This window comes from Pezoporus wallicus, unplaced genomic scaffold (assembly GCF_028554395.1).
Source record: "Pezoporus wallicus isolate ANWC-B61680 ecotype Strahan unplaced genomic scaffold, APGP_CSIRO_Pwel_v1 contig_3817, whole genome shotgun sequence".
Classification (NCBI taxonomy): Eukaryota; Metazoa; Chordata; class Aves; order Psittaciformes; family Psittacidae; genus Pezoporus; species Pezoporus wallicus.
Window position 1 is genome coordinate 9,889,575 of NW_026635157.1, and position 12,663 is coordinate 9,902,237.

The following is a 12,663-nucleotide window of genomic DNA, read 5'->3' on the forward strand; positions in this document are numbered from 1 at the left end:
CCTAGTGCATTTCATTTGTCCTGAATATTTTGCTTGAAAAACAGTCTCCACAGGAGGAAGAAAGCACCTTGGGTGCGGGGCTGTGGGGTAAGCTAGTGAGGAGCAGAGCCGCACTGGATGCTCCCCAGCCAGGCGCCTGCAGCCATTGAGAGAGAGGCAAAGTGTCAGTTTGCACAACCTCTGTCATCAGGAGACTGTGCCCAGCACTTTCTCAGAACATGCTGAGAGGTGATTCAAGACAGATTTATTCCTACTTTCTTTTCAGATAAGCACTTGGTAAATAGGGGTCATGGTGCTTGGGCTGTTGCAGTCTTCCAGTGGCAGACTGGCTTGACTCAAGTACATATGTAACTGGTGCTCAGGCTGATTACTGCCATTCAAAGCCCTGGCTTTGAGGCAGCATATCACCTCGTATTTTCACTATTAGAAATGGGGAAGCTATTGATTTGAGCTGGCCTGTTCCACTTTTCATCTCCCTGCTTGAGCCGTACATGGGAATTCAAAGGTATCGTCTAATGCTATGTGGCTGTGCTCCAGACAATGATGGGGCAGGGGGGAAAATGGACAATGCTGGTATTGCTCTTCTGAATTAAAAGTGGCACCCAAACTCCTGCATTTTGCAGCCCAGTGTTACATGGCTTCACAAGAAATAGTGTACGCCGTGGCTGCCAAGTCACACCCCCAGGAAATGCAGTCCTGGCTAGGCTGGTGCAAGACCAGGCCAGTCCAGCAATCTACTGGCTCAGGTTAAGGTGTAAGCTGCCCGGTTGGTTATGGCGTAGCACCAGTGCTAATAGGAAGTCCTTATTGCCAGATCCTGAATAAAAAGCATCTGATCCCTGGAGAATGGCAGGACCAGTTTGTGTGACCTATTTTATTCAATATATTTTGGAGGCATAATAATTTTCCTATAAATGTACACAAATGAATAGGAATTAGGAACCTTGTAGAAAGTTGTCTATTGCACTTGCAACACAAGAAACCCAACAGTTTCCCCAGGTCACTGCTGCCACCAGCCCAGCCCCACTAGTGCAGGTACCTGCAGGTTGCTGGGGCCACCTTCGGGGTGAACAGCGGGTGCAGCCCAAATTCTCCTTTTCCATGTCACAGTGCAGTCTTTGCTGTTCCACTGTTTCAGAAACACCCCAGCCCCCAAATATTCTGCCACAGCTTTGAGCCACACTGCAGCCAAAGCTCATTTTGCAAGCTTACCAGCCTATGATGTGGTCCCCAGCAGATGCCTTACAAAAGACCTGTGGATACCTCTCTTGATGCTGTTTTCTTTTCCCATGTGACCCCCCTGCAGACACCAAAGGGAAGGAGCTGCTGACTCTTCCTGAAGAAGCTGCAGCTCAAAGGGCCTCATGCCAGCCTAGAAAACGTAAGATAAAAAGAAGAGCCCAGTTTTTATGCAAGGAGAAGAGGATGTTTACAGGGCTTGTTCCAAGGAAGAAATAAAAAAGCTCCAGGGGATGGTGCAGGAGAGATCTTTAAATACTAGAAAAGGTTTTAATAGCAGTACATCTGCCTGAATCAACACAGTCAAGCAATAGTGTTACAGAGTTAAATATCACACTAATTTCCTTCATATCTTCCTCCCTATGGTCCTAACCTTTACTCTTCCATCTCTGCTACCTGCCTTCTGCGTTTCTTGCCTTCTTTCTCTTTATGAACCTGTTCTGCCTTCCCTGCCTGATGCCCACATGTTTCCCAGCAGTAAATACCAGCTGCTGTTTTGAAGTCAGCAATGGACTGGGAATAAAAGAAGCTAAAGCCAAATTTTCTGTGCTTATTAAAAGGCACCAAGTCTGACCCTGGAGGCTCACCACTCTGAAACCCCTGGTCTCTCTTGTCAAAGCTGTTGGCCAAGGAAAACTTGTGTGTGGAAGGGGAAAAGCTTGTGGTTTGCACATGGTTCACAGCCAGGCTGCTACCAGTCTCTGTGTGAATGGAACAGAGCAGAAGGCAGCACCTAAGTTTTGCTCTGCTTTTCTCAGGAGCCAGAAAGACCTGCTTTGAAAGCAGTCATCCATCCGCATGGACTGCCCAGAGGACATACCTGTTTCTGCTCTGGGAGGTGTGTTAGTGAGGGATGGGACAGGGGCTCCCAGCTCTTTGCCCAAGTTTGCATCTGATTAACAATGTGGTCCTGTGAAATTTCCTTAGCCCAAGCAATACAGTATCTGTAAAGGGCCTCAGAAGGGCTTTTGGAAGGAGGCTTTGATGGGGATTAAGCTGTGCAGAATAAAGGAGTTGCTTTTCACATTGGCAGTATGGACAACCTTAGCAGTTATTCCACTCAGCAAGTCCTGTGAGCATTTAATGATTCAGATACTCAGCTGGGATTTATTATTTAGTCGAAAGCAGAGACAAAATTAGCAGGGATAAATCAGAATTTACAACAGCTATGTGTAAACCTCTACCAAACACCCCTTTTGCTCAGAGCTTAACCTACAAATATGCCATGTAGTCCTCCTTTTCTTTGCAGAACAAGCGTGTGGCGTCTTTATAGTGGTGAGATCTAGCATAAGAGTAAAGTCTTTTTTGCATTCATCTTCAATCACACTGAGGCAAACACGCAGAGGTGTCTGTAACAGTGCTGCAAGTTAAGAGCTAAGAAAACTGCCACGCATATATTTTATTCTAGACTCCCAGGAGCTGTGAGTCAATCACAGCTGAATATGCACAGAAAGTCCCAGATAACCTTGTTGGAATTTCATTACAGCACTGTGCAAAAGTTGTGCAGAGGTTCAGTTAGTATATAGAAATCACAATATAATAGTGTTACATATTTAAAAATTTTTAAATGTTTAAAATTCATAAATGTTTAAAAACTGCTGGTAAATGCAAAGGAATTCCCCAGCCAGCCTTCATGGGTATGGTTTTCTCCTGTTATTACTATAATCTTTTGCTTTTCCATCTTCATTTCCTCTAATTATCTCAGTGCCAAACATAACACAAGTGTCAGCACAACTAGTCTTTTCTTGGCATCCCAAGGTCTCACATTGTGGTCCCTTAGAACCCACACTAATGGGCACATGAGAGTGATGGTCCCTGTGGGCTCCTCTGCCCCTGTGGTGCTGTGGTGCCAAGCTGTGGTGCCACAGCTCCTGGGTGGTTCTGCCTCCTCCCATGATGGAGACAGATGTGCAAAAACATGTCATGACAAAAAAAGGATTGGCATTAGCTCAGATCATGGCTTCACCATCAAGGTGGAAAGCAGAGCAAGGATAAAGGCTTGCAACACCAGCATCCCAAATGGGGCAGAGTCAGCCCCTTGCTCAGCCCCTCTGGAGCTGGGTTAGGAGGCTGCACAGCGGCTTGCCCTGAGATGTAACCAAATGCAAAGGCACTAAGAAATAGTAAGACTTGAAGGCTGGTGTGATGATTTTCTCCTTTTTGCTTTTCCTTGGTGCTCTGTACCATCCCTAAATAGATTAATGAAGCAGAGTCCATAAACCCTGCTATTAATTTAGTTGAAAAACATGCCAGCTTGACAAACCAGTGGCATGTTAATTGAATAAGATATTTGGATAACAAGGCATGCGAATAAATACATTTGTTACTGAGCAAGTATTTAAAAGATATGTTATTGATTATGTTCTGTTCATAGATATTTCTCCTAGATATGTGTATATATTGTAGTTAATGTCTTCTGTATTTTGATATTTATCCACATGCATATACATTTGGGGAAAAACAAATGTGTGTAACTAGTTTTTAAGTTCTTAAGTATGCACTCTCTCTAGGTATTCTGCAACACCTTTTCCATCAAAAGTATGATTGTTTTATGTGTTCACAACTGGAAAGGCTTGAGTATTTGGCCTACGGTTTTCTGTGCTTGAATAGCCTAACCAAGAATGATGTTCTTGGGGGAATAAATAAAATTTCATGAGATTTTTTTTTTTTTCTTATCATGGAAAGGTAAAAACTGAACATCTTCTGTGTTTGTTCTTTTGAACCTGGATACTGATATTAAAAAGTTGCCAAAGGTATTATTTAATCACTTACTGAGGACTGAGATGTTAAAAATACACCATCATAACAATAACAGCAATAGTAGTAGTAATAAACAACAATAACAATGATATACATATATATGTTAAATAATGCAGAGAGAGCCTGGGCATCCTTGGGATCCCCTGCGGTGCAATGGAGAGTGCTGTGTCTCACTGCTGTGGACAAAATTCCCTCTTGTGTGGCTGCTTTGCCAGGGGAAGGGAGCCGGTGGCAGTCTGCTTTGCCAGGACTTCCTCCTGCAACTTTACCTTAGTGAGAAAAAATTTATCTCCTACAGCTTCTGTTTAATCTCAGTGGATTTTTGACAAGCCATGAGACCCATACCTTACAACCTCCATTTTCACATCGTTACTTCAAGGAGGGCTGTAAACCTGACTCTGCCTTGGTACTACCATAGGATTTTACTCCTTATTTAACTTTCATCGTCTTGAGATTTTGAATCAAAGACTAGAGAAATCAGTGTCACTATTTTACAATTTACATATTTCATTAATGGAGCTTTCTTCTCTTACTATATTCAGGACAAGTGATTGCCTGGGTTACAGCAGACACCTATTACAATATCTCGTATAGGAAATGATCCAGTGCAAACCATGGCTTTGACGGGGAAGCTCCATGACTGCCCTCATGTTGCTTGGAGGAAGGTTCTGCTCTGCCATATATTAAAGCTGATTTAAGGGTGAGCTAGTATCAAAAAAGTTGCTTTTATCTTCTCCCCGTCACCTTTCAGCCTGCCACTGGCCATATGTTGCGGTGATACCAGTGTTCACATTGCCAGCAAATGAGCTGGATCCTACAGTTTATCTGGCTTAGAGTTAATCTTTACTTTTGTAATGGCCATTGACAGGTGAAATTTCAGCAGCTGGCTGGGCAAAGGTAATGTTGGCTCAAGGAAGGCAGTAAGGAGTGAGGCCTACAGGACCAACCCTGCTAGTAAAAACCAGGTCACATACTGATTTTAAGTTACCAAGTTACCATCCTTGGCGACCATGACTTGCAATAGGCAGTACTGTTAAAGGGCATTTCCTCCCCTCCCCTCTGTTCAATTTGCACAAAATAAGCGATTTTCTAGACAACTAAAAATACTAAAAGAAATCATTGAGTATGGTTTTTTTTCCTACATTTCACTGTTCTTCAATTCTCCAGTAAAGCAAAGAAGGGGAGGCAGTGACAGAATTAAGGAAGAGAAGATAAGGGAATTTAAAAATGGGTCTTTGACCTCCAAAGCAGTGGTGAGAAGAGAATTTTCTCTCTAGTTATGGAAATTACAGTCCGCTGCCTACATAGAGATAACTCTGCAGTGCAACTTTATTCTTGCTGAGCTTTTCTTTCCTTTAATCCCGCTGACTAGAAACAGTCTATTTCTGTACTGTAAGCATCGTCAACTGAAAAGCCTTAATTTAATTCTTCTAGACAGTACTGTGAGATGTTTCTGTGGTTGATATTATTTATAGAAGAAAGCTAGTAAAAACTATTTATTTCTTAAAGATAGTGACTGCAGAATTAAATCCTATTAAATTGGGCAGCACATTTTTAATTCATCTGTATCACCTCAAGAGATTCATATATATGACTACTGTTTTCTGGCTCCAGAGAGAGAATAAAATTTATAAATCAAGCACTGAAGTTCATCTGCATTTCATCTGCTGGGAAAGGGAGAATAAGAGCAGGAGCCCTTGTGAAGATTCATCTGCTAACAAAATTATGAATTAGATGCTTGCCTAGTGTCAGCTGTTGTGATATGAGGAGTGCAAAGTGGAGTACAGAAATGCATAGCTAGCTCATGAACTTGTCATTGCTAGCTTAATTTCACTGATGGTGCTGGAACTGCCCTCATAATTTTTTCCAGATGACGAGCAAAAAAGTGAAGAGCTTCCATCAGAAGCAGTGTAAAAATGTTTTTCACAAAGACTTAAATATTAGGCTGATGGGTTTGAAAGAGGCAGAAAAGAACTCTGAGAGAGAGTTTCTCATCTGGAAGAGAATTACTGACACAAACTGATGCACTACAGACAACTGAGTTAATCCACTCAATATTACTGTAGGAAAAGATACAGGAATTGCCAGTGGTGGTGAAAGGGCTGTCAACACAAAATGCTGCAGTACTGCAAGAAGCACTTCATTGTGCAGCCCTGCTGCCATGGTCATCCACATCATTTTAAAACCAAGTTGGTTGCTTTTCCTCCAGCACTGTGGATTTGTGAAAGCTCTGGCCATGGCTTAAGAGTCCACCAGTGGGTCCCAGCAGCTGGGCTCTCTTGCTGCAGCAACCATGGCTATCAGTGCACATCCATCCCCTGTGGAAAATGACCTTGTTCCCCCAGTGATACACTTATCAATTTTTAATTTCTGGTATGAGCTAGAATTTTTCTCAAAGGTCTTTTGAGTCTTGACCCGTGGTCTTTGTCATTGTGGTTGTCTTTCCTGTATTCCTTACAAACAGGCGGAGAGTCACTTCACTCTCTGCAGCACCCACTGCACAGCTTTCAGGTGGTATAAATCATGGATACAGTTTGCAATAGAAATTGCAATACCAGTTATGGATATCATGGATTTGGCATCAGCAGTTCACATACCTGTTTCTGTAACATTGGTTGTAAAATATGGACGCTGCCACCACAGGAAACTCATGTTTTACGTTTGCTGTCAGGGTTGTTTTTATGAGTGAGAAAGCGGAGCAGTAAATTTGAGCATGCACCTCCAATACATGTACATTTATTTACAAATTATATACAACTGTACTAATATAGCATCAACCTTAGAAAACATACACAAAAACAAAAATTAAAATAGGATGAGATAAATGTGAAACAGATGTTTTTATTTTATTTTTAAATTTAATTAATTAATGGTCGGAAAAGTATTTTCTTCCCACACCCCAGTGGCTTGTCCTGAGCAGCCTTGATATGTACATACCTTGCTTTTGAGACCATCAGAGTGCCCTCATGGTCCAGGTGACCTGAAACCCTCTCTGGAAAGCAGCGTCTCTCCTTTTCCCATAGGGGGCCATGGGTGTTTGCCTTACATCTGATCACCTCCTCCTCCTCCTCCCCCTCCCTCCTGGTTTACTGCTGAGCTGTCTCCACTTCTGCACCTACTGCTGCTCCTGGCAAGCGTTGCCTTTAGAAATCCCCTGCCCTGGGCACCTCTGTTAACCACTCTAAGATTGCTTGTATCAGATTAGTACAATCACTTAAGCAGCAGGTGTTGAGCTTTTAATTACATCCACGGTATGTTCTGGCTGCACAGCACACAGATATGTTCTTTTTCTACTCGATATACCCATCAGTTCTAATTATTCTAAGCCACTGGAGTCAGAACAGACAAAAATGTCAAGGTATACTCTTTTGACTCTTTGAATTACTAGTGTTTAGGCAATAAATTAACCCCAACCCTAAGACCAAACAGAACCTCAATGACAGCCTGGGCAGATCAGATGCCTGGCCATGGCCCAACTTGCGGCATCACCCATCTTTTTTCTTTGCTTTTGGGGGTATTTCTTGTGTAAGCTCTACAGGAAACCTAGCCACAGTTACTCACCCTAAAGGATGACGAAGATGTTTGTCTCTGCTCTGTACTAGGGCTGTCCCTCACCCACTAGGCCCTAGAGGAGGCAGCCCCTGCCATGACTTGGGGATGCAGTCTCCCCTGCCCAGGAGATGGTAAGCAGCTGGTTAACGTAGGTTGGAAGGGCTTTGCTTTTCCTTCTTGGTAGAGTTTGTGCCAAGTTGTGAGGCTTCTAAAAAAGCCAAACCAAAACCCAAGAATTTTGTATGAATTTAGTAGGACTTTGACTATCACCAGCAGTGTAGCGGATGGTGATACCTGAGGGATTTTGGTGCATGTGTCTTTGGGTGGGTCTGTGGGCTGTCATTCAACTTAGGACAGGCTTTTATAGGGTAATTGAATCAAGCAATCCAAAACTTCCTATTCCCCAGCTGGGGACCTCACTGTGCAGGAGGCTGAGCTAGGAAGGAGGCGGGCATGACTTGGGTCCAAAGCCTTTTCTCACCTTTTGCAGACTGAGTCACGTAGTGCACCTCAGGGATCTGTAAGCTGATCACAAATTTAGGGTTGAACCCTGTGGGGAAAGAGGACTAATGGCCTCACCAAATGTCCACCATTGTACTCTTCATAGCTACTTATGTCCCCTAAAATCTGATAACTAATTATGTTTGCTCAAGTCTGCAGCACCTGAAGAGTTATGAAAGTGGCTGCCTTCAATTGCAGCCCATCTTTTCTCTCCATTCTTAAGAGTAATTCTTCCCCTGGGTGGACATAAGAGCAAGGTGCTGGTGAGAGCTGGAAAATCGATAGCCTCAAGAATGAAAGACATTGCTGGCATTTAGATAAACTGGAGTTTACAGAAGAAAAAGAGCTGGCAGTATTAGCCAAAGGTTTTGTTCTCTTCCTGCTCTTCCTCGATGTGTTATTCAGGCTAGGTTAGGATTTCTTCTAATTGGGAGTTAGGAAACCTGCAGTTAGGTTGCTCCTGGGCAGGGCTGGCCAGGGGAAGCTACCTGAGGGAGCCAAAATCCTTCATCTATTGCAGCAAGGACCAGTTCCTTCATTAATTACTTCAGGTTAGTGTTGGAGTTATTTATAGTTTGCCCTAGGGTCAGGCAAACCTGGGAACATTACAGACCAGATAAATCCTACATACACGGCTTCTTCAAAACTATTTCTGTACCAATACTAAACTAACAGCTGTGTTGCACAGCCTATTAGAAAACAAGAAGGCAAAGCAAGACCCCTGCTGTTGAGTCTGAGGTCCAGTAAACATGCCTTGAAATAATTTTCCAGGAAAAGTTTCATTTTTCCTTCCTGAGAAGCATTTACGATAGGAGTTAAATCTGTAAAAAGAAAAAATCATTGCTCTCTGGCAGAGCTGTATTCTTTCAGTATCTTAGAAAAGTAGTTTCAGGGGAAGACATTTATATAACCAAATGGTTTGTCCGACTTATTTCCTGAGTGCTAGTCTTAATTCTTGGTTATAACAGGAAAATGGTGAACTTTGTTGCTGGTAAATGAGGAGCAGGCCTGTTTCAGTCTTTTGGGGTTTTTTAGGTAGCTGTAAGAGACCAGAACTCTTTCTGTTTCACAGCTTTAATGTTTGGCCTTATTTTAATGGTTGTGTCATTGAAGAGGGTGTTTTCTTTCTGGTTTCTAGGTGAAAATATCAAGCTCTGAAATTCTCACAGAATGTCCCGTTTGTCCTCTGCTTATAGCATTTTTATGGCACATGTTAATAATTCATGGGGAAAAAAAATAATTGTGGTTAAAATTCTACTCCTAGCTGCATAAAGGCAGTTTATTGACCTTTCTAAAGGCTTTTATTTTCATCTTTTTATTGGTTTATCCATACATTTTTCTCAAAGTTGACCTTCAGAGCTTCCGGATGCAAAGCACAACTTCTTGTTTGTATGACTCTGGGTAACCTTGAAGTGCCCTGAGCCAATGGGTAACCTTGAAGTGCCCTGAGCCAACTGAAAATTCAGGAGGGACAAAAGAGAAACAGCAAATTGAATAATTTCCCAGGTGCCTAGAACACGCCTGCACCAGCGAGTCAGGTAGTACACAGTGGGGTATCCTCTGCTATCAAGGATGTTTTGGAACTATTTTAATTATGCAAAAGCCTGTCATCAGAAAAAAGGATGAGTGCTGACCGTGAATACTGTCAAGGAATGTGTTCTTAATGGTACTTTATATCCAGAAATGCACAAATACTTTACATGATTCAGTTCTTACAGTACTACTTTGAACTAGCAATATTTTACCTAGCTGCACACAAAGATGCTTAAACTGAAGCACTGAAGAGCTTCCTTGACTTACACTAAGGCGTTGCCCTGAGTTCCCTGAATTCCAGTTTCTGTTCACCCTGTCAGCTTTCAAAAAGGCAAATGGAAAAGACAGCTTGTAGGCACACTAATGGCATCCTGGTATTGACAACAGCCACTTGCTGCCAGGCACACAAACTGGTTCATTTTCAGCCATCTATGTGCAATGTGACACAACGGCAGTTTTGCAGGTCTGCTCCTAAAATTATAGCCCCAGTCTCTGGAGCTTTTACTATAATGGGTTATTACATGGAGACACAAGCACCAGAATTCTCCATGATTTTTCTGAACTTTTCTGGGGGTAGGAGGTGGCAATAAGGGACAATAAAGTAGTGATGATCTGCAAGATTTTTTTCCCGTGAACTATCTGTATCCTGTGTAAGAGCTAGGGTAAATTTCAACACTTCATGTGGGGTTATTTGTGTTGACAGTGAACAAGGACATCTTGTATCTTTTTTTCTCTTCTTAGCTCTGGCCTAAGCCTTAAAAATGGAACAGTTTATGGCTGAGTGTAAGGACTTCGAGCTTATGTAAAAATGTGGATTCTTTCCAGAGGACTTCTAACTCTACCTCCACATTATCATTCAGCTCCATGATTGAATCTAGCCTGCAGTAAACAAGAATTTACTGTAAAGCTATCAATATTCTGTTCTAGCTGGGTCTGGAAGAAGAAAAGTTGCTGATGAGCCATTAACATTCGTGGTGCCAGCAGAATTTACACTATCTGAAGATCTGAATTCTACAGTCTGCTCACAGCACTGTTTTATTTCTTATCCTTCCTTCCATTTCCTGTGCTATTGAAGCCTTTCTTGGATGAGGTCCAGCTCTCCCCTGGGAAGTCAGCTGTATGGTATCAGATACACGAACACAGGCTTCAGGCTGCTGTGAATTCAAGTTTTGCATGCGATGAAGCTTCTTCGGCTGTTGCATTCATAACACATAGTACCGGATGTTGGTTAGCAAGGGCCCTGCTGGCTGTGCTGGCTGCATGCTGCTCACACCTGGAGAGTAAATAAAAGCACTGTGTGCCTCCCCAGTCTATAGGTACAGGCAGTTGCTTTCATCACATTCAGCATCTTTTGTTAAAAAAATAATCACACACACACACACTGCCTCAGGAAACTCAGTTTCATTTGTAAGTCTGGGGATTAATCCACTGTAAATACACCAGACAGAAGTCAAGCTAAACGCTGAAAGGCAATGCTGTACCATCACTGCATTAATTCACCAGGCTCATCAGTATTTTAATCACAAGACCCAGGTGTCTTTTCTGCACCATGAGATTATTAAAGCACAGTGGGATATCTTCTATCTATAACCACTCTATTCAGGAAGCAACTATTCTGCAGCAACAATAGATTTACTTCCTACAGCTGCCAAACGTTGCCACCAGAACATACTAATATTTCTGAGGAGAAGCTATTCCTTCTAGATCGAGCATGTCAGACCACAGGGTTGTAGCTGCAACAGACATCTCAGCTCTGCAGCCTGCGGTCTAAGAAGGCTGAGAAGTAAATTCTGATATTAAGAAATTAAAAACAAAGTCATATTTTCTCATGGCCTGGGAAAAAAGCTCCACAGTTCAGTTCCAGTTTCAGCCTCCCTCTGCACTGAATCTGCCATCTGAAATGGCTTATTTTAGCACAGGAACATGTGGAGGAAATGGACCGGGCCAGATCTATGTGCCAAGCTCCTCCCAGTTGCTACCCAGTGCCTCAGCACCACTGCATCCAATGGCATGTATGTACCATCAGAGTGAGAAGAAGGGCAGAGAACAGCAAAGATGCTCTGGGGCACCAACATTACATGGTGGCTTGTGCAAGCCCTGGGCTACAGGACCATAGAGGAAAACTACAACAAATTAATGTAATGCTGGATATCACATGGACAAAGCCATGGGAGAAGCTGAGGACAAACGGTAAATAACACCACAACACTTTACCTAGTCTTCTTTAGATTCAGATCGTCAATTAATGTGTTGCAGAGAAGAGTTGTGGTTCCCCATCCTTGGAGGTATTCAAGACTGAACTACACAAGACTCTGAACAACCTGATCTAAGTTATGTTGCTCCAGGGACCTCTTCCATCTTAAATTGCTCTATTACCCAAAAGCTCAGGATAATAAGTAGATAGCAGATAAAATTAGATAAAATATTTGTAAGGAGCTATTGTTATGTTCTCTATGGTTATAGAGACGTGAAGTGAACCCTGAAAGGCCACAGTGTTTCTACTTCCAGAAAGAAGCTGTGAATTAAATACATCATTAAGAGGAAACCTTCACAGTATGACTTTCTAAAAAGATGTATCACGTGCTCTATTTTTCTCTAAGGGAATAGGCTCTTATTCTCATTTTCCTGAGTATATACTTTATGGCTCTTCATTGAGATGCAATACCGGGTAAGTGGGTACCATTACACTAGATTAAGTAAGTGTGAATTAGTACTTTGGCAAGACAATAGAAAATCAGTGATCTTAGCATTTGGATTTGCTGGAAAACTCATTTCTTAGGGGGAAAGCAGTAGCTTTACTGAACAATTAAGTAATAGATATGAATTGACTAGACTTCTTCTACCTGTTTTGGCAAGTTATTTTCCTTCTGTGCTACTTAGGACAGTTCACAGCTTGTCTACAGTCTAGCAGCACCAAGCTCCACCAGGTTTATAGTGTATTCCTGAAGTGCTTTTTTGTTATGTGTCAAAGTTTGTACTACATATCTTATATATTTCATGTGAGCCTACTGTTCCTATTTTAGAATATATGTATGTACCTTTACCTTTATGGTCTTTATAGAGCTGAAAATTTTTTAT